Raw genomic sequence first — 25,181 nt, forward strand, 5'->3', positions numbered from 1 at the left:
CAGGTGTATGTGTTTGAGTAGTAATCAGCGTTAATTAGCCAACTCAGGCGCACGCTGGCATGCGGTATCTGTAGGGGTGGTTTGAGCTGGCGGTTGGCGGCCGCCTGTTTGGTGTCCGAAATGAACGGTGCCTTAGTCGATCGTGCGGTAGTAGCACCGCTCATTTTTGGTGCACACCCCCGTGTACGCCCATATTTACGCCCATTTTCCCTCATTATTTCGGCCGCTCCCATCAACACGCCCCTATGCCGCCCCATTACCCGTACACTCGCGTACAGGTTTTTTCGCACGTTGAGACACCGGCCGTAAGCATTGTGGAGTGTTAGCGCCGGCGCATTAGCGTATCTGCACATGCGCAGATCATGAAAAACCCCGGGACGTACGCGTACGGCCCGGACGCTCCAACCAGAATAAGGCCCATTGAGTAGCCAATACTTATTTCTGTATGTCAACTGACTGCGCTGAGGAGGACTAATTATATATATATATATATATATATATTTATATATATATATATATATATCCGTATTTGCAGAGATAGCACTCTCCAATCCAAAACAACAGCCAGGGTGCCATATGCCAGAAAGTCACCACAAATTTGGAGCTTCCATATCCACATAAGACATTTTGCAGACACTCACCGGACTTGCTTGTAGCTTTTTTAATAAGACATATCACCTTTAGTGCATAACAGTGGGTACAGGTTGACGTTTCGGTCCCATGCTGGACCTTTCTCAAGACCCCCTTCCTGCTTTCTCCAGTACTTCACACACACTGGAGAAAGCAGGAAGGGGGTCTTGAGAAAGGTCCAGCATGTGACCGAAACGTCGACCTGTACCCACTGTTATGCACTAAAGGTGATATGTCTTATTAAAAAAAGCTACAAGCAAGTCCGGTGAGTGTCTGCAAAATTTCTTATGTATATATATATATATATATATATATATATATATATATATATATATATATATATATATATATATATTACTTTGCTGCTATTAAACCAATGGGGGACTTAAACAACCTTGCACTGGTGGCGGGTGGGGGGGATTGGTGGACATTAAGAGGAATAAGGTGTTGTCTGTAGCCCCCCCCCCCCACCCCCCACCCCCATCTCTCTCTCTCCCCCAGCCCCCCTCATGTCTAATAGGGGGGCGACAAAAATTTTTGTGCCAATGGGCGGCCAGACCCCTAAATCCGCCCCTGCATCCTATCACCAAATGTGTGATTCGAGCATCTTTGCACAGCAGCTTGGCCATATCACACACTGCGTTGTTGCTAAGTATGGACCTACAGGGCTTCCCTAGCCCTGTAGGACACAGTAAGGGAAGAGCAGTAGATAGATCATGTAACCGTGGCAGATCGGTCAGATAGCAGCCGCAGCCACCTGAAACAGTAGACCAACAGGGAGCTCATTGAACTGTTTAAGGAGCCGGCATGTTACTATCAGTGACATAGTGGCCTGGGAGGCACATGGCAACCTGCCCCCTGGCCCGCCAGTGCTCCTGTCTTAGTTTAGACTCTGAAACATTCTAGATACCTTAGGGCAGGCATATCCAAACTGTGGCCCTCCAACTGTTGTGAAACTTCACATCCCAGCATGCCTTGTCATAGTTTTAGCATTTTCTAATACCAAAACTGTGGCAAGGCATGATGGGACTTGTAGTTTCACAACAGTTGATTGCCATAGTTTGGACATGCCTGCCTTAGGGTCACATGTATCAAAGCTCATAGGGGTTTATTCTGGTTGGTGCGGCCAAACGTGCGTACGTCCCATATTAGCGCACGCTCTCCGTACGCGGCCGTTGAGGTAAAGTCCACCCACAAATCAGCCGCATACGTACGGCCAGAAACAACGTCGGAGGGGAGTGGCGTACAATTGAGCGTACGCCAACGTACACGGACGGATCACCCCTTACACACCGACAACTGGCGTACAACAGAGCGTACGCCACCGTTTACGGGCGTCTCTCGTCCGTCTTCCCGCCGACTTCTTGCGGCAATCTGAGCGTACGCCAGCTTGCACGGACGGGTCGCTATTGTTTTCAATGGAAAACTCAGCTTATGTCACCGCTCGTTAGAGTGAGCGTACATCCGTGCACGCTGGCATACCCTTCACATATATGGACCTGCAAATCTTGCCTTTCAACTATAATTAAGGCAATTAATTAATTAATCAAATTGTTATTCAATTATTGTTTTTTATTAACTCAATTGTCTATCTTAATAAAGACCCTAATAACTCAACATTTTAACCCTCATTACATGTATATTTGTTATGTTCTAATGTTGCATTTTAATCACTATCTACTGTATGTGTCCCCACATTGCTTTTACTTTTAAATAAAGTTATGTTGGTGTTTGTGTATATGTACTAAATTATGTTCATAATTAGTTTGATCTGATTTTTTAACATGTATACCTACCCTGATGTTATGTGTGATGTTTTAATCTAACAACATTAAACATTCATGCATTTTCACTATGTGTTATTTAACTCAAAAACACACACATTCACACAGCAATCGTTACCCCTCACATCAAAATACAAATATAACTTACATTACACATCTGTATGTACCTGCCCTTACAAACCTGCAAACATATTTTTGATTAACAACACAGGCAACTTCTCTCTGTACAGAAATTTTTATTTTTTAAATACAAACATAAAAACTTTTTGTTAAAACTTAAATGCGGGCCTCCAGTTGGGCAAAAAGGATGTGCAAATACAGGAGGGTCAGGAAGATCTCCAGAATTATCGCTGCCACCTCCTCCTGGTGCTGTTCAGTGTCTGTAGTGAAGGGATAAAAAAAAATATATATATATATATAATATACACAAATGTTTGTTGTATTTGTACATAATAAGAAGTTGTGAGTTATGTGTGAAGGCCACATACATTTTGTAACTACATTGAAGATGGGTCTGATGTAAACACAGTACTAAAAACTAATATGTTAACACACACATACTGTACATAGTAAATAACATTAATTAAATTACTCCTTCTTGGATGAATGTATGCTGTATCCCAATTGGTAGTTTTGTTTTGGGGGACTCACCTCTAACCTCACAATTAGGCTGTGCTGTTTAAGGGTTATGACATTGTTGCGGCTTAAGCACTCCTTACTTAGTAAAATGTTGGCCATTGCTGTACAAATTATAGGCCTAAAGCTGTTTGTAAAGCATGCATCCGCATGGGCTCACACACTATTAACAAAACAATCTATAAATTAATGTTGCACATCATGCTGGGAAGTGGAGTTACACAACACCTGGACCCACATAACTACAACACCACTAATGTCGGATATGTCAATTATTCAAGGGGTGAGGCATGGCCACACTCAAAAAAACCACCAAGGGGACCCTTGTTCCTGGAGAAGGACAGGCCACACCTATGGTCGCCCTGCAGTGATATGTTGCAACTAATGTTGATGTTGGATACACATATGTGGTTGTTGTGATTGTTTATGTGTAGAAATGTGTAGGTAAACATTGGCCACATTATTTACTTACGGCTAGTTGAGCCATCCTGCTCACCGCTGGTTGGGTGTCCGGTGGTTGGGGGGGTCAGGAGCAAGGGGGATGGGATAGGACTTGGGATACAGGTAGTGGGTTGGAGTGGGGATTGGAGAGGTTTGGGGGTGGGTGGTGGGGAGGTGTAGGGGGGTTGGAAATGGGGTGGGGAGGGGGTGTTGGTGGGTGTAGGGGTGTGGGTGGGGGTAGGGGTGGGTGTAGGGGTGTGGGTGGGGGTAGGGGTGGGGGTAGGGGTGGGGGTAGGGGAGTGGCTGGTGGAAGGGGATGTAGAAATGGGGTGGTCACCAGCAGGACCCAATGTCTCCTCCTCTAAATCCTCCTCTTCCTCCTCCTCTTCCTCCTCCTCTTCCTCCTCCCGGGCTGCCTCCTCCCGGGCTGCCTCCTCCCGGGCTTCCATGCGTGCCCTTGCACGTGCTGAAATGTTCATGTTGATGGCATAGAAATCGAAGGTTGGGTTTCATAAAAATGGGGGAATGAAAAATTCACATTAGTCATGCTCATAACCTTACAAATTATCATTTCTGTTATATTTCATACATTTATCATGCTAACTAATTGATATGCTACACCCAAAAACAGAGCGACTACATATACCCCCCCTTTACACCCCTTATACACCCCATATACCCCCCTATACACCCCATATACACCCCATATACACCCCATATACCCCCCTATACACCCCATATACTCCCCTATACACCCCATATACACCCCATATACCCCCCTATACACCCCATATACACCCCATATACACCCCATATACCCCCCTATACACCCCATATACCCCCATATACCCCCCTATACACCCCATATACACCCCTATACACCCCTTATACACCCCATATACACCCCATATACACCCCTATACACCCCATATACACCCCATATACACCCACATACTCATGAACATACTTATAAAAAGTACAGAAATCATTGCAAAAAAACGCAGACATACTAGTAAATAAAAACTTACATCGGGCAATATGGCGGCGAATTGAAGAGAGCATCACTGGCTGCCGCCGGCGCAGGTCAGACCAGCGCCGCTCCACTTGTGCCAGGCTTCTGCGGACGCCGGTCCGGGCGTATATTAGCCGGTGGGCAGCATTATATGCCCGCCGCTTGTCCATGTTGGACACATATGGGCCCCTGGGCCCCAGGCGCCGGTCCATGACCTCAACCAAGGCCACCAGCTCCTGGTTAGAAAAGGCGTTAGCCCTGGTTGAAGTCATATTGGCAATGGCGCAGTTATTAATTGCAGGTACATATATCACTTTTGGTGCTTGCTGATTGGTCTAAAAACTTGTTTGTTTAGTATTAACTTTATTAATCCTTCTTACATTAACAAACTGGATGCGAATAGAAACTTACGCGGACCGTTCTGATATACACACACCATAACCAACAGTATGCTTTCAATTTATAGAGAGACGTACTGTATATACAGTGTGCTGAAAATAATACACGCAACCGTCTACTAATAAATACGCTGATAAAAAAAAACACAATACAACGATTTCCATGGAGAGACGTACTGTATATAGTGTACTGAAAATAATACACGCAACCGTCTACTAACAAATACGCTGATAAAAAAAACCACAATACAACGATTTCCATGGAGAGACGTACTGTATATACAGTGTGCTGAAAATAATACACACAACCGTCTACTAATAAATACGCTGATAAAAAGGCACAATACAACATGTTGGTGTATGACAATTTCATACTCATTACAGTATAGTATACTCATACTCAGTACAGTACATTACTAATTTCATAAGCATTATAAAGTGATGTTTTTAAATGTGATTCAGAAAGCATACACAAACTCCAACAGATACCACCTGACAACACTCATTATTGGAATGACAGGTGCACACATTTCACCATGTAGCACACAATGGTCCACAACCTGTGTATGTGCATGTACAGGTGAATGTTCAGGTGCGTTGAGACCTGTGTAATTTAAGCTGGAATTATCTCCGGGAAATATCGGCGTAAATTAGCTACTACATTGCGGGAAAAATATACGCCCCCTTGTTCATGGCGGGAGATTACCATATACAGATAGCGCCGGCCTTATTATTGCCGCCTGGACGCCATGGCGGAGGTTCTGGCGCATCGATATTTTTATGGCGCTGGCGTCCGCCAAGCTACATGGTTGCTCGCCATGTAATACAATCTGCCACCACTGGGTGGCTAATGCTCCATCAAGATACAGTCGGAGTGATTCCTCCATTCGCCGTATTACTATACTGTATGAGAAGCTCGTGCGCGATTAGACGCTCATGCACGATGAGGTGCTCGTGGGAAATGATAAAGTACAGTACAGTAAAGTAAATTAAAATGAGACACTAGTGAACGTACAATACAGTACAAGTGAGCAAATGGAGGAGGCGCTGAAGTCAAAGTGCCTCCTGCCTTTCCAGAGTTGGACGGTATCGACTTGCGCTAAAATAAAGTACAGTACTACAGTACATGACAGCACTAATCTATGAAAGGACAAACTCAGACAATCCATGAAAGAACTACAGGTATCAGACGCTGGCGGGCCGTCCTCGGGGTTCTCGCCAGGGGGGCGTCTCAGAGGCTGCAGGGGTACTGGTTTTGCCATCACATCCTGCCACGGGTTACATGACCGTACAGTAGTCTAGTGGTTAGCTGCGCGGCAATCCAAGCAGGAGGCCCGAGTTCGATTACGGAGGGGAGGGGGTTGTAAGATAATTTTGATGTTTATTTATTTATTTATTTATTTATAAATGCACAGTAATCAATAAAGCTAGCGTAGACCACTAAATGTGTACTGAAGGATTCACAAGCCGAGTCCTGACAGACCAGACTTCACGGAGGTTCAGGCGCATCTGCGGCCGAATCTAGATAGTACACTCGGGAGATTTAGCCGCTAATGCGACTGAACCTCCGCGAGGACCAAGAGTTACAGTATGAGTTGAAGCGTCCAGTGCGAGGTTTGCCGGGGGTGACTGGTTTAAGAAAGCCCTATTTCACACGCTGCAATACTGTATTGTCTCTTGCAAGGAGTAATGAAGTCAAGCGCCTCCTCCCCTCCCCCCAGGGGTGGAGGGGGTCGGCTAATACAGGTCATTACACTTCAACATCTCCTGCAGAGCAAAGAATCCACGAAGGGGCGGGCCGTGCCGTCCTCGGGGTTCTCGCCAGGGGGGCGTCTCAGAGGCTGCAGGGGTACTGGTTTTGCCATCACATCCTGCCACGGGTTACATGACCGTACAGTAGTCTAGTGGTTAGCTGCGCGGCAATCCAAGCAGGAGGCCCGAGTTCGATTACGGAGGGGAGGGGGTTGTAAGATAATTTTGATGTTTATTTATTTATTTATTTATTTATTTATTTATAAATGCACAGTAATCAATAAAGCTAGCGTAGACCACTAAATGTGTACTGAAGGATTCACAAGCCGAGTCCTGACAGACCAGACTTCACGGAGGTTCAGGCGCATCTGCGGCCGAATCTAGATAGTACACTCGGGAGATTTAGCCGCTAATGCGACTGAACCTCCGCGAGGACCAAGAGTTACAGTATGAGTTGAAGCGTCCAGTGCGAGGTTTGCCGGGGGTGACTGGTTTAAGAAAGCCCTATTTCACACGCTGCAATACTGTATTGTCTCTTGCAAGGAGTAATGAAGTCAAGCGCCTCCTCCCCTCCCCCCAGGGGTGGAGGGGGTCGGCTAATACAGGTCATTACACTTCAACATCTCCTGCAGAGCAAAGAATCCACGAAGGGGCGGGCCGTGCCGTCCTCGGGGTTCTCGCCAGGGGGGCATCTCAGAGGCTGCAGGGGTACTGGTTTTGCCATCACATCCTGCCACGGGTTACATGACCGTACAGTAGTCTAGTGGTTAGCTGCGCGGCAATCCAAGCAGGAGGCCCGAGTTCGATTACGGAGGGGAGGGGGTTGTAAGATAATTTTGATGTTTATTTATTTATTTATTTATTTATTTATAAATGCACAGTAATCAATAAAGCTAGCGTAGACCACTAAATGTGTACTGAAGGATTCACAAGCCGAGTCCTGACAGACCAGACTTCACGGAGGTTCAGGCGCATCTGCGGCCGAATCTAGATAGTACACTCGGGAGATTTAGCCGCTAATGCGACTGAACCTCCGCGAGGACCAAGAGTTACAGTATGAGTTGAAGCGTCCAGTGCGAGGTTTGCCGGGGGTGACTGGTTTAAGAAAGCCCTATTTCACACGCTGCAATACTGTATTGTCTCTTGCAAGGAGTAATGAAGTCAAGCGCCTCCTCCCCTCCCCCCAGGGGTGGAGGGGGTCGGCTAATACAGGTCATTACACTTCAACATCTCCTGCAGAGCAAAGAATCCACGAAGGGGCGGGCCGTGCCGTCCTCGGGGTTCTCGCCAGGGGGGCGTCTCAGAGGCTGCAGGGGTACTGGTTTTGCCATCACATCCTGCCACGGGTTACATGACCGTACAGTAGTCTAGTGGTTAGCTGCGCGGCAATCCAAGCAGGAGGCCCGAGTTCGATTACGGAGGGGAGGGGGTTGTAAGATAATTTTGATGTTTATTTATTTATTTATTTATTTATTTATAAATGCACAGTAATCAATAAAGCTAGCGTAGACCACTAAATGTGTACTGAAGGATTCACAAGCCGAGTCCTGACAGACCAGACTTCACGGAGGTTCAGGCGCATCTGCGGCCGAATCTAGATAGTACACTCGGGAGATTTAGCCGCTAATGCGACTGAACCTCCGCGAGGACCAAGAGTTACAGTATGAGTTGAAGCGTCCAGTGCGAGGTTTGCCGGGGGTGACTGGTTTAAGAAAGCCCTATTTCACACGCTGCAATACTGTATTGTCTCTTGCAAGGAGTAATGAAGTCAAGCGCCTCCTCCCCTCCCCCCAGGGGTGGAGGGGGTCGGCTAATACAGGTCATTACACTTCAACATCTCCTGCAGAGCAAAGAATCCACGAAGGGGCGGGCCGTGCCAGACGTGCTTCCAGAGCTGGCGGGCCATCCTCAGGGTTTTTTCTATTGGAATACAGTGTGTACAGTATTTTGTAGAATGATATTTAATAAAACTATACAGTACAGTATGTCCTAGCGATTTAGTATCTCCAAACTCTTTTAAATAAAGTTTTGGGCGCATGATGAAAGTCATGTGTCTAGGACCCCCGCGCCGAAATTTTGCGTCACCTGTGCTTTATTGTACTGTATGCTGTGCACCACTGCATTGTACAGTACAATGGCGGAGCGCAGAGAGGGCCCGTACAGCACCCGGGAGCTGAGGCACCTTGTGCGCTGGAGAGACAGGACTCTCTCCAGCAACAAGGAGAAAATGAAGGCCTACAGAAAGACCCGCAGGGCTATCCTTAGGGACACTGGCCGTCAGCGGTCTATCCGCTCCTTAGAGCGGCGCTGGAGTGACCTGGTCAGGAGGGATCCTGAGAGACTTCAGGCCATCAGGCGCTGTAAGCACAGTACTGTACCGAGGGGGGTACAGGGAGGGGGGGTTGGCGGCTCTAGAGAGCACCGTCGATATGGTCTGTGTGGGCCCTGGGCAGCAGACCATATCAACGGCGCACTTTCACAGTACGGCATGCGGTCATAATGTCGAATGACATAATGTCGAATGTCAAAATGTCGACACCACAATGTCAAATGTGTAAAAATGCCCTAAGCATCGCGAGCGAAGCGAGCGATGCGAGGGTCCGATTCACTATGTCAACAGTGTCCATGTCGACACTGTTGACATTTCGGGCCAAAAAAACCCCAAAAGAGCAATTCGACATAACCCCAGTCGACATTATGGCAGTCGACATTTTTGAAATGTCGACATTAACCCATGTCGACATTTTTACACATTTGACATTGTGGTGTCGACATTTTGACATTCGACATTATGTCATTCGACATTTCAATCCACACCCTACAGTACATGTACTGTACAGTACACCATAAACAATTGGGGCTGTGTGTGAATAGGGATCGACAATGCGGTATACTGTAGGAAGGAAGAGGAGGAGGAGGTGGAGCAGCAGGAGGACCAGGAGCCAGGCAGTGAGTACAGTGGTCCGGGGGAGGGGGTGCTTTGTGGGATGCGGAGGTGGGGGTTGGCTGTTGAAGTGGTTGGAAGTGCAGGTGGTTCTGGAGGAACTGAAGATGCCGTTCAGCGAAGGCATTCTCTTTGGGGTGCACTGCATTGAGTGTCACGCAGCCTTTGGGCCTTTGCTGGTTGTACAGTACATATGTACACATCCCAGCATGCCACTTTTTGTATACAGTACAGTATGATGGATTGTTAAAACTGTGGCATGGCATGCTGGGTGGGATGTGTACAGTACTTCCACAACAATTGGAGGGCCATGACTTTGACACAACCGTTCTATGGAGTTCTAAAAGTAGAAGGGAATTTACTTTACAGTACAGTACGTTTACAATGTTTTTATTTTTTTTTATTTTTAATGCAGCATTACTAGGCCACACCCGGGAAGAAGAGGCGGTTCCCCTCGACACCGAGGAGGAAGAGGAGGAGGAGGTGGAGCAGCAGGAGGACCAGGAGCCAGGCAGTGAGTACAGTGGTCCGGTGGAGGGGGTGCTTTGTGGGATGCGGAGGTGGGGGTTGGCTGTTGAAGTGGTTGGAAGTGCAGGTGGTTCTGGAGGAACTGAAGATGCCGTTCAGCGAAGGCATTCTCTTTGGGGTGCACTGCATTGAGTGTCACGCAGCCTTTGGGCCTTTGCTGGTTGTACAGTACATATGTACACATCCCAGCATGCCACTTTTTGTATACAGTACAGTATGATGGATTGTTAAAACTGTGGCATGGCATGCTGGGTGGGATGTGTACAGTACTTCCACAACAATTGGAGGGCCATGACTTTGACACAACCGTTCTATGGAGTTCTAAAAGTAGAAGGGAATTTACTTTACAGTACAGTACGTTTACAATGTTTTTATTTTTTTTTATTTTTAATGCAGCATCACTAGGCCACACCCGGGAAGAAGAGGCGGTTCCCCTCGACACCGAGGAGGAAGAGGAGGAGGAGGTGGAGCAGCAGGAGGACCAGGAGCCAGGCAGTGAGTACAGTGGTCCGGTGGAGGGGGTGCTTTGTGGGATGCGGAGGTGGGGGTTGGCTGTTGAAGTGGTTGGAAGTGCAGGTGGTTCTGGAGGAACTGAAGATGCCGTTCAGCGAAGGCATTCACTTTGGGGTGCACTGCATTGAGTGTCACGCAGCCTTTGGGCCTTTGCTGGTTGTACAGTACATATGTACACATCCCAGCATGCCACTTTTTGTATACAGTACAGTATGATGGATTGTTAAAACTGTGGCATGGCATGCTGGGTGGGATGTGTACAGTACTTCCACAACAATTGGAGGGCCATGACTTTGACACAACCGTTCTATGGAGTTCTAAAAGTAGAAGGGAATTTACTTTACAGTACAGTACGTTTACAATGTTTTTATTTTTTTTTATTTTTAATGCAGCATCACTAGGCCACACCCGGGAAGAAGAGGCGGTTCCCCTCGACACCGAGGAGGAGGAGGTGGAGCAGCAGGAGGACCAGGAGCCAGGCAGTGAGTACAGTGGTCCGGTGGAGGGGGTGCTTTGTGGGATGCGGAGGTGGGGGTTGGCTGTTGAAGTGGTTGGAAGTGCAGGTGGTTCTGGAGGAACTGAAGATGCCGTTCAGCGAAGGCATTCACTTTGGGGTGCACTGCATTGAGTGTCACGCAGCCTTTGGGCCTTTGCTGGTTGTACAGTACATATGTACACATCCCAGCATGCCACTTTTTGTATACAGTACAGTATGATGGATTGTTAAAACTGTGGCATGGCATGCTGGGTGGGATGTGTACAGTACTTCCACAACAATTGGAGGGCCATGACTTTGACACAACCGTTCTATGGAGTTCTAAAAGTAGAAGGGAATTTACTTTACAGTACAGTACGTTTACAATGTTTTTATTTTTTTTTATTTTTAATGCAGCATCACTAGGCCACACCCGGGAAGAAGAGGCGGTTCCCCTCGACACCGAGGAGGAGGAGGTGGAGCAGCAGGAGGACCAGGAGCCAGGCAGTGAGTACAGTGGTCCGGTGGAGGGGGTGCTTTGTGGGATGCGGAGGTGGGGGTTGGCTGTTGAAGTGGTTGGAAGTGCAGGTGGTTCTGGAGGAACTGAAGATGCCGTTCAGCGAAGGCATTCACTTTGGGGTGCACTGCATTGAGTGTCACGCAGCCTTTGGGCCTTTGCTGGTTGTACAGTACATATGTACACATCCCAGCATGCCACTTTTTGTATACAGTACAGTATGATGGATTGTTAAAACTGTGGCATGGCATGCTGGGTGGGATGTGTACAGTACTTCCACAACAATTGGAGGGCCATGACTTTGACACAACCGTTCTATGGAGTTCTAAAAGTAGAAGGGAATTTACTTTACAGTACAGTACGTTTACAATGTTTTTATTTTTTTTTATTTTTAATGCAGCATCACTAGGCCACACCCGGGAAGAAGAGGCGGTTCCCCTCGACACCGAGGAGGAGGAGGTGGAGCAGCAGGAGGACCAGGAGCCAGGCAGTGAGTACAGTGGTCCGGTGGAGGGGGTGCTTTGTGGGATGCGGAGGTGGGGGTTGGCTGTTGAAGTGGTTGGAAGTGCAGGTGGTTCTGGAGGAACTGAAGATGCCGTTCAGCGAAGGCATTCACTTTGGGGTGCACTGCATTGAGTGTCACGCAGCCTTTGGGCCTTTGCTGGTTGTACAGTACATATGTACACATCCCAGCATGCCACTTTTTGTATACAGTACAGTATGATGGATTGTTAAAACTGTGGCATGGCATGCTGGGTGGGATGTGTACAGTACTTCCACAACAATTGGAGGGCCATGACTTTGACACAACCGTTCTATGGAGTTCTAAAAGTAGAAGGGAATTTACTTTACAGTACAGTACGTTTACAATGTTTTTATTTTTTTTTATTTTTAATGCAGCATCACTAGGCCACACCCGGGAAGAAGAGGCGGTTCCCCTCGACACCGAGGAGGAGGAGGTGGAGCAGCAGGAGGACCAGGAGCCAGGCAGTGAGTACAGTGGTCCGGTGGAGGGGGTGCTTTGTGGGATGCGGAGGTGGGGGTTGGCTGTTGAAGTGGTTGGAAGTGCAGGTGGTTCTGGAGGAACTGAAGATGCCGTTCAGCGAAGGCATTCACTTTGGGGTGCACTGCATTGAGTGTCACGCAGCCTTTGGGCCTTTGCTGGTTGTACAGTACATATGTACACATCCCAGCATGCCACTTTTTGTATACAGTACAGTATGATGGATTGTTAAAACTGTGGCATGGCATGCTGGGTGGGATGTGTACAGTACTTCCACAACAATTGGAGGGCCATGACTTTGACACAACCGTTCTATGGAGTTCTAAAAGTAGAAGGGAATTTACTTTACAGTACAGTACGTTTACAATGTTTTTATTTTTTTTTATTTTTAATGCAGCATCACTAGGCCACACCCGGGAAGAAGAGGCGGTTCCCCTCGACACCGAGGAGGAGGAGGTGGAGCAGCAGGAGGACCAGGAGCCAGGCAGTGAGTACAGTGGTCCGGTGGAGGGGGTGCTTTGTGGGATGCGGAGGTGGGGGTTGGCTGTTGAAGTGGTTGGAAGTGCAGGTGGTTCTGGAGGAACTGAAGATGCCGTTCAGCGAAGGCATTCACTTTGGGGTGCACTGCATTGAGTGTCACGCAGCCTTTGGGCCTTTGCTGGTTGTACAGTACATATGTACACATCCCAGCATGCCACTTTTTGTATACAGTACAGTATGATGGATTGTTAAAACTGTGGCATGGCATGCTGGGTGGGATGTGTACAGTACTTCCACAACAATTGGAGGGCCATGACTTTGACACAACCGTTCTATGGAGTTCTAAAAGTAGAAGGGAATTTACTTTACAGTACAGTACGTTTACAATGTTTTTATTTTTTTTTATTTTTAATGCAGCATCACTAGGCCACACCCGGGAAGAAGAGGCGGTTCCCCTCGACACCGAGGAGGAGGAGGTGAAGCAGCAGGAGGACCAGGAGCCAGGCAGTGAGTACAGTGGTCCGGTGGAGGGGGTGCTTTGTGGGATGCGGAGGTGGGGGTTGGCTGTTGAAGTGGTTGGAAGTGCAGGTGGTTCTGGAGGAACTGAAGATGCCGTTCAGCGAAGGCATTCACTTTGGGGTGCACTGCATTGAGTGTCACGCAGCCTTTGGGCCTTTGCTGGTTGTACAGTACATATGTACACATCCCAGCATGCCACTTTTTGTATACAGTACAGTATGATGGATTGTTAAAACTGTGGCATGGCATGCTGGGTGGGATGTGTACAGTACTTCCACAACAATTGGAGGGCCATGACTTTGACACAACCGTTCTATGGAGTTCTAAAAGTAGAAGGGAATTTACTTTACAGTACAGTACGTTTACAATGTTTTTATTTTTTTTTATTTTTAATGCAGCATCACTAGGCCACACCCGGGAAGAAGAGGCGGTTCCCCTCGACACCGAGGAGGAGGAGGTGGAGCAGCAGGAGGACCAGGAGCCAGGCAGTGAGTACAGTGGTCCGGTGGAGGGGGTGCTTTGTGGAATGCGGAGGTGGGGGTTGGCTGTTGAAGTGGTTGGAAGTGCAGGTGGTTCTGGAGGAACTGACAATGCCTTTGGTGTAGGACTTCACTTTGGGGGGGCTCTGCGCTGGGTGTCACGCAGACTTTGGGCCTTGCCTGTTTGTACAGTACACTACTGTAGGTGGGTGGTGCCCGCTTGGAGATGGTGTGCAGACATTTCAATCTACACCATTAGGACCTTCTTCTATGGAGTTGTACTGTACAGTACATGTTCAGTACAGTACCTGTAAGTAGGCAAATGATGTTTTTTTTTCTGTACTACTGTACTTACTGTATTTTCCTTTCTCCACTCAGACATCATTGAGGTGGAGGCCATGGAGCTGGAGGAAGATGAGGAGGAGGACGATGAAAGTGGTAAGAATTACTGTAGTACTGCACTGTAACCAGAGGTGTAAAAGTGATGGGCAACTGGTTTCCAATGGTAGAGGGAACTGAGTTCCGCCTCTGACACAGTCCTGAACAGTAATTCCAATAGAAAAGCCTGTCCCACCCACCAGCTTCTTCTTTTGGCATGGCATGCTTTATTTGATGGCATACTGTACAGTACAGTACGACCACCACCGTTGAAGTGAAGAAGGGCCACTAAGTGGAACAGGTTCTGTACATGCGGTATTGTAATGCTCACTTTTTCTCCCACTACAGTGCCAATCGTCCATGGGGGCCCAAGACACCAACTGTGGATAAGCCAGCACAGGCCAGGATCAGACTCGCAGGGGCCTGGCCCGGGTACCGGCCCCAATTATAGAGGTACAGTTACAGTACAGTATGTCAGTGGTTGGGATTGCTTTTGTAGAATAATAATACAGTACAGTACTTACCGTACAGTACACTATAGTAACGTTAACATTTTACTTCCCCACCACAGAACAACAACAGAGGGCTCAGCGGCTCAGGGCACTTGAGGCGGCGCGGGTGCTGATGCACCAGTTCATTGATTTAATTTTCCAATTTTTAGTTCGTTTAATTTAATTGTTATTCTGGCGTTGTTTCTTTTTTTTTCATACTGTATTTATAAATATTTTATTGTTACTCCAATGTATCCTTGTCTTTTTTCCAGCGTGAGACGATACTGTACAGTAACTTATTGTATGCTACTGCAAATACTGAATACTGTAGTAAACACTTTTATTGACAGCAGATGGATGATATGGCATACAGTACAATCAGTGGGGAAAAGGTAGCAAGGTACAGTACAGAATAGAAAAAAAAAAAAATCACACACAGATTATTTTTTTTTTTTAATTTGTTTGGGGTGGGGGTTCAGCAAGACACACAAATACAGTAAAACAGACTGTCTACAGTACAGTACATCACACCGAATCAACATTTTTCTACTTGTTATCCACATGTACAGTAAAATACTTTTATTGACAACAGATGGATAATATGGCATACAGTACAATCAGAGGGGACAAGGTACAGTTCAGTAGCAAGGTGCATTACAGGACAGAATAATAAACAAAAGGTACTGTACAGCAGTGGTGCAGGTAGAATTTTTTTCTTGGTGGTACAGTACTCATGGGCTCTACCAAATACTGTATGGGTGTGGCCATGTGTCATGAGTGTTGGTGGTCACACAAAGCTAGAAGAGTGACTAAGGGCCTTATTCGAATTTACTCTTTCTGACAAAATTCTTCTTAGATGGACAAAACCATGTGCACTGCAGGTGGGGTAGATTTTACTATTGCAGAGAGAATTAGATTTGGGTGGGGTTTTTACTGTACTGTACTTCAAAGTACAGTACAGTAAGCTCTATATTGCAGTGTAACAATAAAGCAGTCAGTATTTTTCCTGCACAGAAACAAAATACTGTAACTCACCCAAATCTAATTCTCTCTGCTCATTATACTGCACATCTGCCCCACCTGCAGTTTTGTCCATCTAAGAAGAATTGTGACAGAAAGAGTGAATGCGAATAAGGCCCTAAATGACAATAGTGGCGTGGCATCAGGAGACAGGGAATGAGAAGCAGGAAATGACTGGGGGTCGGTTGGCTCTTGCTTGGCGGAGAGCTGGGCAGATTGTGCTTACAGTTGTGGAGCCTGCTCTTCATGCTATCGCCACTGCAGATGCCTGTCAGTGTGACAGGCTAAATCAGCAGTAGCGGTAGCTACGCCAATCATAACGCTGAGTGGGCGGGCTGCGGATGCATTATATTTAGACTTAAATTAAAAATAGAATTGACAGTGGGTCAGGGAGTAAGTGGTACTGCGTACCTGCAACATACTGTATTTCTTACAGGTACAGTACTCTGTACCACACCGTACCCCCTTGCTTGCAACACTGCTGTACAGTACTGTAACATCACACACACAACTTTTATTTTTATTATACAGTATTTTGGGGTGGGGGTTCATAGAGAAACACACAGAAAACAGACTGATTAAGTACTTCTATACTATTTTAATACAGTACTACATACCACTGGGTTGTCCATTTATTTTGACTATAACAGGCAATACTTTATATAGATGATTTATGCAATTATTACAAATGTCCGGTGTCAGCACTTCTTGCCAAAATTTACGGATCCCATCCAACAGCTGCTGTTTTGTTGTCGGCTTCGCAGTGTTCCTGATGTAATACTTCATTTGAGCCCATACCAATTCAATTGGATTCATGTCCGGGGATCTAAAGTAAACAGTATGATACAATAAAGGTATTTCAATAATGTTTCTTTTAGAACAGAAAAGCATACAATCTTGATAAAACCATAAAAGTACAGTACAATATTAAAGCAATACTCACTCTGGTGGTGTGCGTTCCCAATTGATGCCTTTCTCTTCCATGAATTTTGCAGAGGCAGAGTGTTTAGGATCATTGTCCTGGAATAGTCTATGATGCGATGGGAAACGTTTCCGCACATATGGCACCATACATCCCTCTACTATTCTTTCTTGAAAGAATTGTTTATCCATGATCCCTAGAGAAAAAAGCAGTATTGTTTATTAATAACCACTGCATTCAATTTTAATTATTGTAGTGTACAGTATAGTACATTATTTCTTACAAACACAGACAACGCATGGTACTGTATACTGTACACAGTAGTACTGTACTATACTGTACCTTCGAACATTAACAATGGGCCAGCTCCCAATCGTGATATGGCTCCCCATACGTGGACTTTCAGTGGATGCTTTGGCCGTGGCTTCAATGAGATATGGTCCTTCTTACGGAATGACATTCGCGAGAACCTCTCGAGTGCAATTGAGGATTCATCGGTGAAAAGGACATCCTGAAAAGTTTCACCGCTCTCAATCCAACGACGTGCCTGTTCCACTCTCTTCTCTTTGTTGACATCTCTAACCATGGGAGTTATCCTGTCAACAGCACAAAAATATACAGGTAATTTAATACAGTACTGTATTATAGACATCATTAAACAACCGTGCAGTACTGTATGCAAATAATGTAGGTATTAACCACTTGAGTGGTACTGTACTGAATGCCTGGAGATTTTCCGGATTCAGCTGTGCTGGTGCAGTGGGCTGTCCCGGAAAATCTCAAGGCATGCCACTATACAGTAGGTGTACGCCAGTGGTGTCCTTGTGTGCACCACTGGTGCAGCACCTCCAGTCAATTCCCCCACCCCTCCCCCACTGCCGGGTATGGTTGGTGCGGCTTGTGGGGGCTGGCGAGTGCTCAGGCCGAGTCCTCCAGAGCTGCCACGAAAATCCCTCATCATGACGCCATTGTCACTATGAGGAACAGTAGCATCAAGCTCTGCCGCCGCTGCCCTGGTACTGTAGGTTTGTACTGTCCCAGCAAAACCCACCACTCAAGGGGTTAATGTGAAATGGCGCGCATTACTGCTCTATACAAAACTCTTACTGTACTGTACCTTGTAGCACAATATTTCCATCCCATTTTCCGACGCATTTTTCGAATGCTGGTGAGTGATATGTCAAAATCATACTCTGTTTTGAAGATGTTTTTAATTTGTCGAGCAGAGATTTCATCATTCTCACGAGTTATTTTCTCCACAATTTTTTCAGCTCTCCTACAGTGCACACAGTAAATAAGAGTTAATGTACAGTACAGTACAGTACAAGGCAATGACTGAAACGTTTCATGTTCTATATTACTGTAGTACAGCAAAGGTTAATACTACTGGACATACTGTACAGTACAGTAGTTTATACAGTACCAGTTTAACAAACAATACAGTACAGTACATTACAGGTAATTTACTACACAACACTGATCTTACCAAGAGCACTTTGGAGCAAATATTTCCTTTCTGGCCGTTGTTCTCTCGAAAGCATGATAGCGCACTGTTTGTAAAGTGACTACAATCCCACTTTCCCTCAGCCAAGCCTGGATCTCTTTGGTAGTTTTATTTTCTTTTTTCATGTTTGCAATTATTTTGCTCATCGCCTTGTTGATCTTAACTGGCATTTTGGACAGCTGTACTAGAGACTTCCCTGTATGAAGAGAAGACAGTACATTTAGAAATACAGTACATGGACTTTTTCGCAATACAAATTACTATAGTACATTAAACATTTTTTTAAAAAAATGTTACAGTACCTTTACCCCCCCCCCTCCCCCCCCCCCCCAAAAAAAACAACGTTGGTGGTAATAATTGACAATGATGTACTGTACAGCACTCAGTTGCTAATGCGTCAACTTCTCGTTAGCTCGAGCGTCTCATTAGCTCAAGCGTCCCAGGCTCCGGGGAGGAGGGGTCGGTGTGCTATACGGGCAAGCGTCGGTCGCTCGATATACCGCCAAACGCCTAGGGGCCTCGTGGAAGGGGGGGGAGGGAACACTGGGAGAGGTTGGAAGCACGGCTGCACGGAGAAAAGACAGGGAAGGCAGGGCCGAGCGACGGGTAGCGGATACCGTCGTTGCTGCTCGAGCGTCTCATTAGCTCGAGCGGCCCATTAGCTCTAGCGTCCCATTAGCTCGAGCGTCCCAGGCTCCGGGGAGGAGGGGTCGGTGTGCTATACGGGCAAGCGTCGGTCGCTCGATATACCGCCAAACGCCTAGGGGCCTCGTGGAAGCGGGGGGGAGGGAACACTGGGAGAGGTTTGGGAAAGGTTGGAAGCACAGAGAAAGGACGGGGAAACCAGGGCCGTGCGACGGGGAGCGGGCATACAGTAGCCCCGGGGAGGAGGGGCAGCGTCGCTCGAGAGCGCTCGAGGCAGTTTCGCTCGGAGGCAGGGCTACACAAAATGGCCGCCAAACGCCTAGGGGCCTCGTGGAAGCGGGGGGGGAGGGAACACTGGGAGAGGTTTGGGAAAGGTTGGAAGCACAGAGAAAGGGCGGGGAAACCAGGGCCGTGCGACGGGGAGCGGGCATACAGTAGCCCCGGGGAGGAGGGGCAGCGTCGCTCGAGAGCGCTCGAGGCAGTTTCGCTCGGAGGCAGGGTTACACAAAATGGCCGCCAAATGTCTACGGGCCTCGTGGAAGCGGGGGGGAGGGAACACTGGGAGAGGTTGGAAGCATGGCTGCACGGAGAAAAGACGGGGAAAGCAGGGCCGAGCGACGGGGAGCGGATACCGTCGTTGCTGCTCGAGCGTCTCATTAGCTCTAGCGTCCCATTAGCTCTAGCGTCCCATTAGCTCGAGCGTCCCAGGCTCCGGGGAGGAGGGGTCGGTGTGCTATACGGGCAAGCGTCGGTCGCTCGATATACCGCCAAACGCCTAGGGGCCTCGTGGAAGCGGGGGGGAGGGAACACTGGGAGAGGTTTGGGAAAGGTTGGAAGCACAGAGAAAGGGCGGGGAAACCAGGGCCGTGCGACGGGGAGCGGGCATACAGTAGCCCCGGGGAGGAGGGGCAGCGTCGCTCGAGAGCGCTCGAGGCAGTTTCGCTCGGAGGCAGGGCTACACAAAATGGCCGCCAAACGCCTAGGGGCCTCGTGGAAGCGGGGGGGGAGGGAACACTGGGAGAGGTTTGGGAAAGGTTGGAAGCACAGAGAAAGGGCGGGGAAACCAGGGCCGTGCGACGGGGAGCGGGCATACAGTAGCCCCGGGGAGGAGGGGCAGCGTCGCTCGAGAGCGCTCGAGGCAGTTTCGCTCGGAGGCAGGGTTACACAAAATGGCCGCCACATGTCTACGGGCCTCGTGGAAGCGGGGGGGAGGGAACACTGGGAGAGGTTGGAAGCATGGCTGCACGGAGAAAAGACGGGGAAAGCAGGGCCGAGCGACGGGGAGCGGATACCGTCGTTGCTGCTCGAGCGTCTCATTAGCTCGAGCGTCTCATTAGCTCGAGCGTCCCAGGCTCCGGGGAGGAGGGGTCGGTGTGCTATACGGGCAAGCGTCCGTCGCTCGATATACCGCCAAACGCCTAGGGGCCTCGTGGAAGCGGGGGGGAGGGAACACTGGGAGAGGTTTGGGAAAGGTTGGAAGCACAGAGAAAGGGCGGGGAAACCAGGGCCGTGCGACGGGGAGCGGGCATACAGTAGCCCCGGGGAGGAGGGGCAGCGTCGCTCGAGAGCGCTCGAGGCAGTTTCGCTCGGAGGCAGGGTTACACAAAATGGCCGCCAAATGTCTACGGGCCTCGTGGAAGCGGGGGGGAGGGAACACTGGGAGAGGTTGGAAGCATGGCTGCACGGAGAAAAGACGGGGAAAGCAGGGCCGAGCGACGGGGAGCGGATACCGTCGTTGCTGCTCGAGCGTCTCATTTGCTCTAGCGTCCCATTAGCTCTAGCGTCCCATTAGCTCGAGCGTCCCAGGCTCCGGGGAGGAGGGGTCGGTGTGCTATACGGGCAAGCGTCGGTCGCTCGATATACCGCCAAACGCCTAGGGGCCTCGTGGAAGCGGGGGGGAGGGAACACTGGGAGAGGTTTGGGAAAGGTTGGAAGCACAGAGAAAGGACGGGGAAACCAGGGCCGTGCGACGGGGAGCGGGCATACAGTAGCCCCGGGGAGGAGGGGCAGCGTCGCTCGAGAGCGCTCGAGGCAGTTTCGCTCGGAGGCAGGGTTACACAAAATGGCCGCCAAACGCCATGGGGCCTCGTGGAAGCGGGGGGGAGGGAACACTGGGAGAGGTTTGGGAAAGGTTGGAAGCACAGAGAAAGGACGGGGAAACCAGGGCCGTGCGACGGGGAGCGGGCATACAGTAGCCCCGGGGAGGAGGGGCAGCGTCGCTCGCGAGCGCTCGAGGCAGTTTCGCTCGGAGGCAGGGTTACACAAAATGGCCGCCACATGTCTACGGGCCTCGTGGAAGCGGGGGGGAGGGAACACTGGGAGAGGTTGGAAGCATGGCTGCACGGAGAAAAGACGGGGAAAGCAGGGCCGAGCGACGGGGAGCGGATACCGTCGTTGCTGCTCGAGCGTCTCATTAGCTCGAGCGTCTCATTAGCTCGAGCGTCCCAGGCTCCGGGGAGGAGGGGTCGGTGTGCTATACGGGCAAGCGTCGGTCGCTCGATATACCGCCAAACGCCTAGGGGCCTCGTGGAAGGGGGGGGGGAGGGAACACTGGGTGCAATGAGCGTTTACATACAGAATACAGTTTAAAAATAAGGTATATTTATATCGAAATACTGATAGAAAAAGATTTACCGTTCAGGAACTTTTGCTAGTAGCACTTGAAACCAGCCGAGTTCCGTGAGGCCAGCAAAGATTTCAAATGCAAGCAGAAGTACAGGAACGGTATTCGGAAGTACAGGAACGGTATCAGGAAACTTCAAGAAGTCTTGAGAGGAGAGGAGCCGAACAGCAAGTCTGCTTACGAGGAAACAGGTTTGCCGAGTGGTAGCTGGAGTGCCTGGGGACGCCCTTTTTATGTGAAACAAACAAAAGGTTTTTTCCACGCCCAAAGCAGGTCCTGTGATTGGATTATGGAAATTGTTCACGCCCCAAACATATCTGCAGAGACCAATCTCAGGGTCTGGATCTTGGGCGGGAAAAACCTTTTGTTTGTTTCACATAAAAAGGGCGTCCCCAGGCACTCCAGCTACCACTCGGCAAACCTGTTTCTTCGTAAGCTGACTTGCTGTTCGGCTCCTCTCCTCTCAAGACTTCTTGAAGTTTCCTGATACCGTTCCTGTACTTCCGAATACCGTTCCTGTACTTCTGCTTGCATTTGAAATCTTTGCTGGCCTCACGGAACTCGGCTGGTTTCAAGTGCTACTAGCAAAAGTTCCTGAACGGTAAATCTTTTTCTATCAGTATTTCGATATAAATATACCTTATTTTTAAACTGTATTCTGTATGTAAACGCTCATTGCACCCAGTGTTCCCTCCCCCCCCCCCTTCCACGAGGCCCCTAGGCGTTTGGCGGTATATCGAGCGACCGACGCTTGCCCGTATAGCACACCGACCCCTCCTCCCCGGAGCCTGGGACGCTCGAGCTAATGAGACGCTCGAGCTAATGAGACGCTCGAGCAGCAACGACGGTATCCGCTCCCCGTCGCTCGGCCTTGCTTTCCCCGTCTTTTCTCCGTGCAGCCATGCTTCCAACCTCTCCCAGTGTTCCCTCCCCCCCGCTTCCACGAGGCCCGTAGACATGTGGCGGCCATTTTGTGTAACCCTGCCTCCGAGCGAAACTGCCTCGAGCGCTCGCGAGCGACGCTGCCCCTCCTCCCCGGGGCTACTGTATGCCCGCTCCCCGTCGCACGGCCCTGGTTTCCCCGTCCTTTCTCTGTGCTTCCAACCTTTCCCAAACCTCTCCCAGTGTTCCCTCCCCCCCGCTTCCCTCCCCCCCGCTTCCACGAGGCCCCTAGGCGTTTGGCGGCATATCGAGCGACCGACGCTTGCCCGTATAGCACACCGACCCCTCCTCCCCGGAGCCTGGGACGCTCGAGCTAATGAGACGCTCGAGCTAATGAGACGCTCGAGCAGCAACGACGGTATCCGCTCCCCGTCGCTCGGCCCTGCTTTCCCCGTCTTTTCTCCGTGCAGCCATGCTTCCAACCTCTCCCAGTGTTCCCTCCCCCCCGCTTCCACGAGGCCCGTAGACATGTGGCGGCCATTTTGTGTAACCCTGCCTCCGAGCGAAACTGCCTCGAGCGCTCGCGAGCGACGCTGCCCCTCCTCCCCGGGGCTACTGTATGCCCGCTCCCCGTCGCACGGCCCTGGTTTCCCCGTCCTTTCTCTGTGCTTCCAACCTTTCCCAAACCTCTCCCAGTGTTCCCTCCCCCCCGCTTCCCTCCCCCCCGCTTCCACGAGGCCCCTAGGCGTTTGGCGGCATATCGAGCGACCGACGCTTGCCCGTATAGCACACCGACCCCTCCTCCCCGGAGCCTGGGACGCTCGAGCTAATGAGACGCTCGAGCTAATGAGACGCTCGAGCAGCAACGACGGTATCCGCTCCCCGTCGCTCGGCCCTGCTTTCCCCGTCTTTTCTCCGTGCAGCCATGCTTCCAACCTCTCCCAGTGTTCCCTCCCCCCCGCTTCCACGAGGCCCGTAGACATGTGGCGGCCATTTTGTGTAACCCTGCCTCCGAGCGAAACTGCCTCGAGCGCTCGCGAGCGACGCTGCCCCTCCTCCCCGGGGCTACTGTATGCCCGCTCCCCGTCGCACGGCCCTGGTTTCCCCGTCCTTTCTCTGTGCTTCCAACCTTTCCCAAACCTCTCCCAGTGTTCCCTCCCCCCCGCTTCCCTCCCCCCCGCTTCCACGAGGCCCCTAGGCGTTTGGCGGCATATCGAGCGACCGACGCTTGCCCGTATAGCACACCGACCCCTCCTCCCCGGAGCCTGGGACGCTCGAGCTAATGAGACGCTCGAGCTAATGAGACGACGGTATCCGCTCCCCGTTGCTCGGTCCTGCTTTCCCCGTCTTTTCTACGTGCAGCCGTGCTTCCAACTTTTCCCAAACCTCTCCCAGTGTTCCCTCCCCCCCGCTTCCACGAGGCCCCTAGACATTTGGCGGCCATTTTGTGTAACTCTATTAACATATTACTTAAACAGTAAAGATGGCCCCCCTGCAGCTCTGGGCCCCATAGCAGCTGCACCCCTTGCACCTACTGTATGGTACAGTAGTTACGGCCATGACAGTACAGTACATACAGTACTGTACAGTCATGTACTGTACTGTAATCTACTGGACATTATTGTGCTACTGTAAAACTGCTTTACTGGATAGTGGAACACAATTTCATGTGTAATTATTTTATTGTAGACAAACAACAATGAATGTATCAAGTGCAACATTCTATGGAAAACGCAGTGCACGTTCCAACAAGAGACAATTGGCCTTGGCTGCAATGGTTCCACAGTGTGCACCCAAAAAGGCAAAGAAGACTACTGCCAAAAAAGAGAACATTCCAGTCACAGTAAAGCCAAGGAAAAATGCCAAGGCAAAGAATGGTGTTTTAGAGCAGATTGTAGGTAACGATAACAATGTCCCTTTCTCTATTACAGATATTGAAGCTGGTCCTTCATACAAGGAGACTGTGTTGGCTAAAGATGTACCTGTACCAGTGGTCAGCATTGATCAAACACTGGTACAGGCAGTAAGTATTGATCCAAATGAGGAGTTTGTTGTTTTGGATTTTGTTTCGACCCCAGGTCTAGAAGGACATTCTTCACCAAGAAGAAAGCTGGATTTTGGAAATCTTTCAGGAACAAAAGAATTGATGGACAACCTGCAAGACGACCATGGTGCACAGGAGCTTCAAGAAAAGGTACATCGGCTGGAGATCGAAAATGCTGTATTAAAAGATACATTGAAGAACACCGTTGAATCAATGAAGGAGGTCCTCATTGAATCAGTGAAAGAAGACCTCATCAAATCGGTAAGTAATACCATCATGACATCAGTCAATACCCTCATCGAATCAGCGACTCACACCATCACAACATCAGTGAATGACCGGATCATCTGCGCAATGGAAGACATCATCGTTAACACAGTGAAAAAAGCAACACCACAAACCCATGAAGTAGCTGTGCAGATGTGTCGAATTGAAGATGGACCTGGCAGAATAGATGCACTCTGCGAATTGGATGAACCGGGTGAAGTGAATTCATTTGGCGAACTGGGTGCACTCGGTGGATTGGATGGCCCGGGCGAAGTGTCTACATTCAGCGAACTG

The sequence above is a fragment of the Crinia signifera genome, chromosome 1 (genome assembly GCF_055691185.1).
Source record: "Crinia signifera chromosome 1, ASM5569118v1, whole genome shotgun sequence".
Taxonomy (NCBI): domain Eukaryota; kingdom Metazoa; phylum Chordata; class Amphibia; order Anura; family Myobatrachidae; genus Crinia; species Crinia signifera.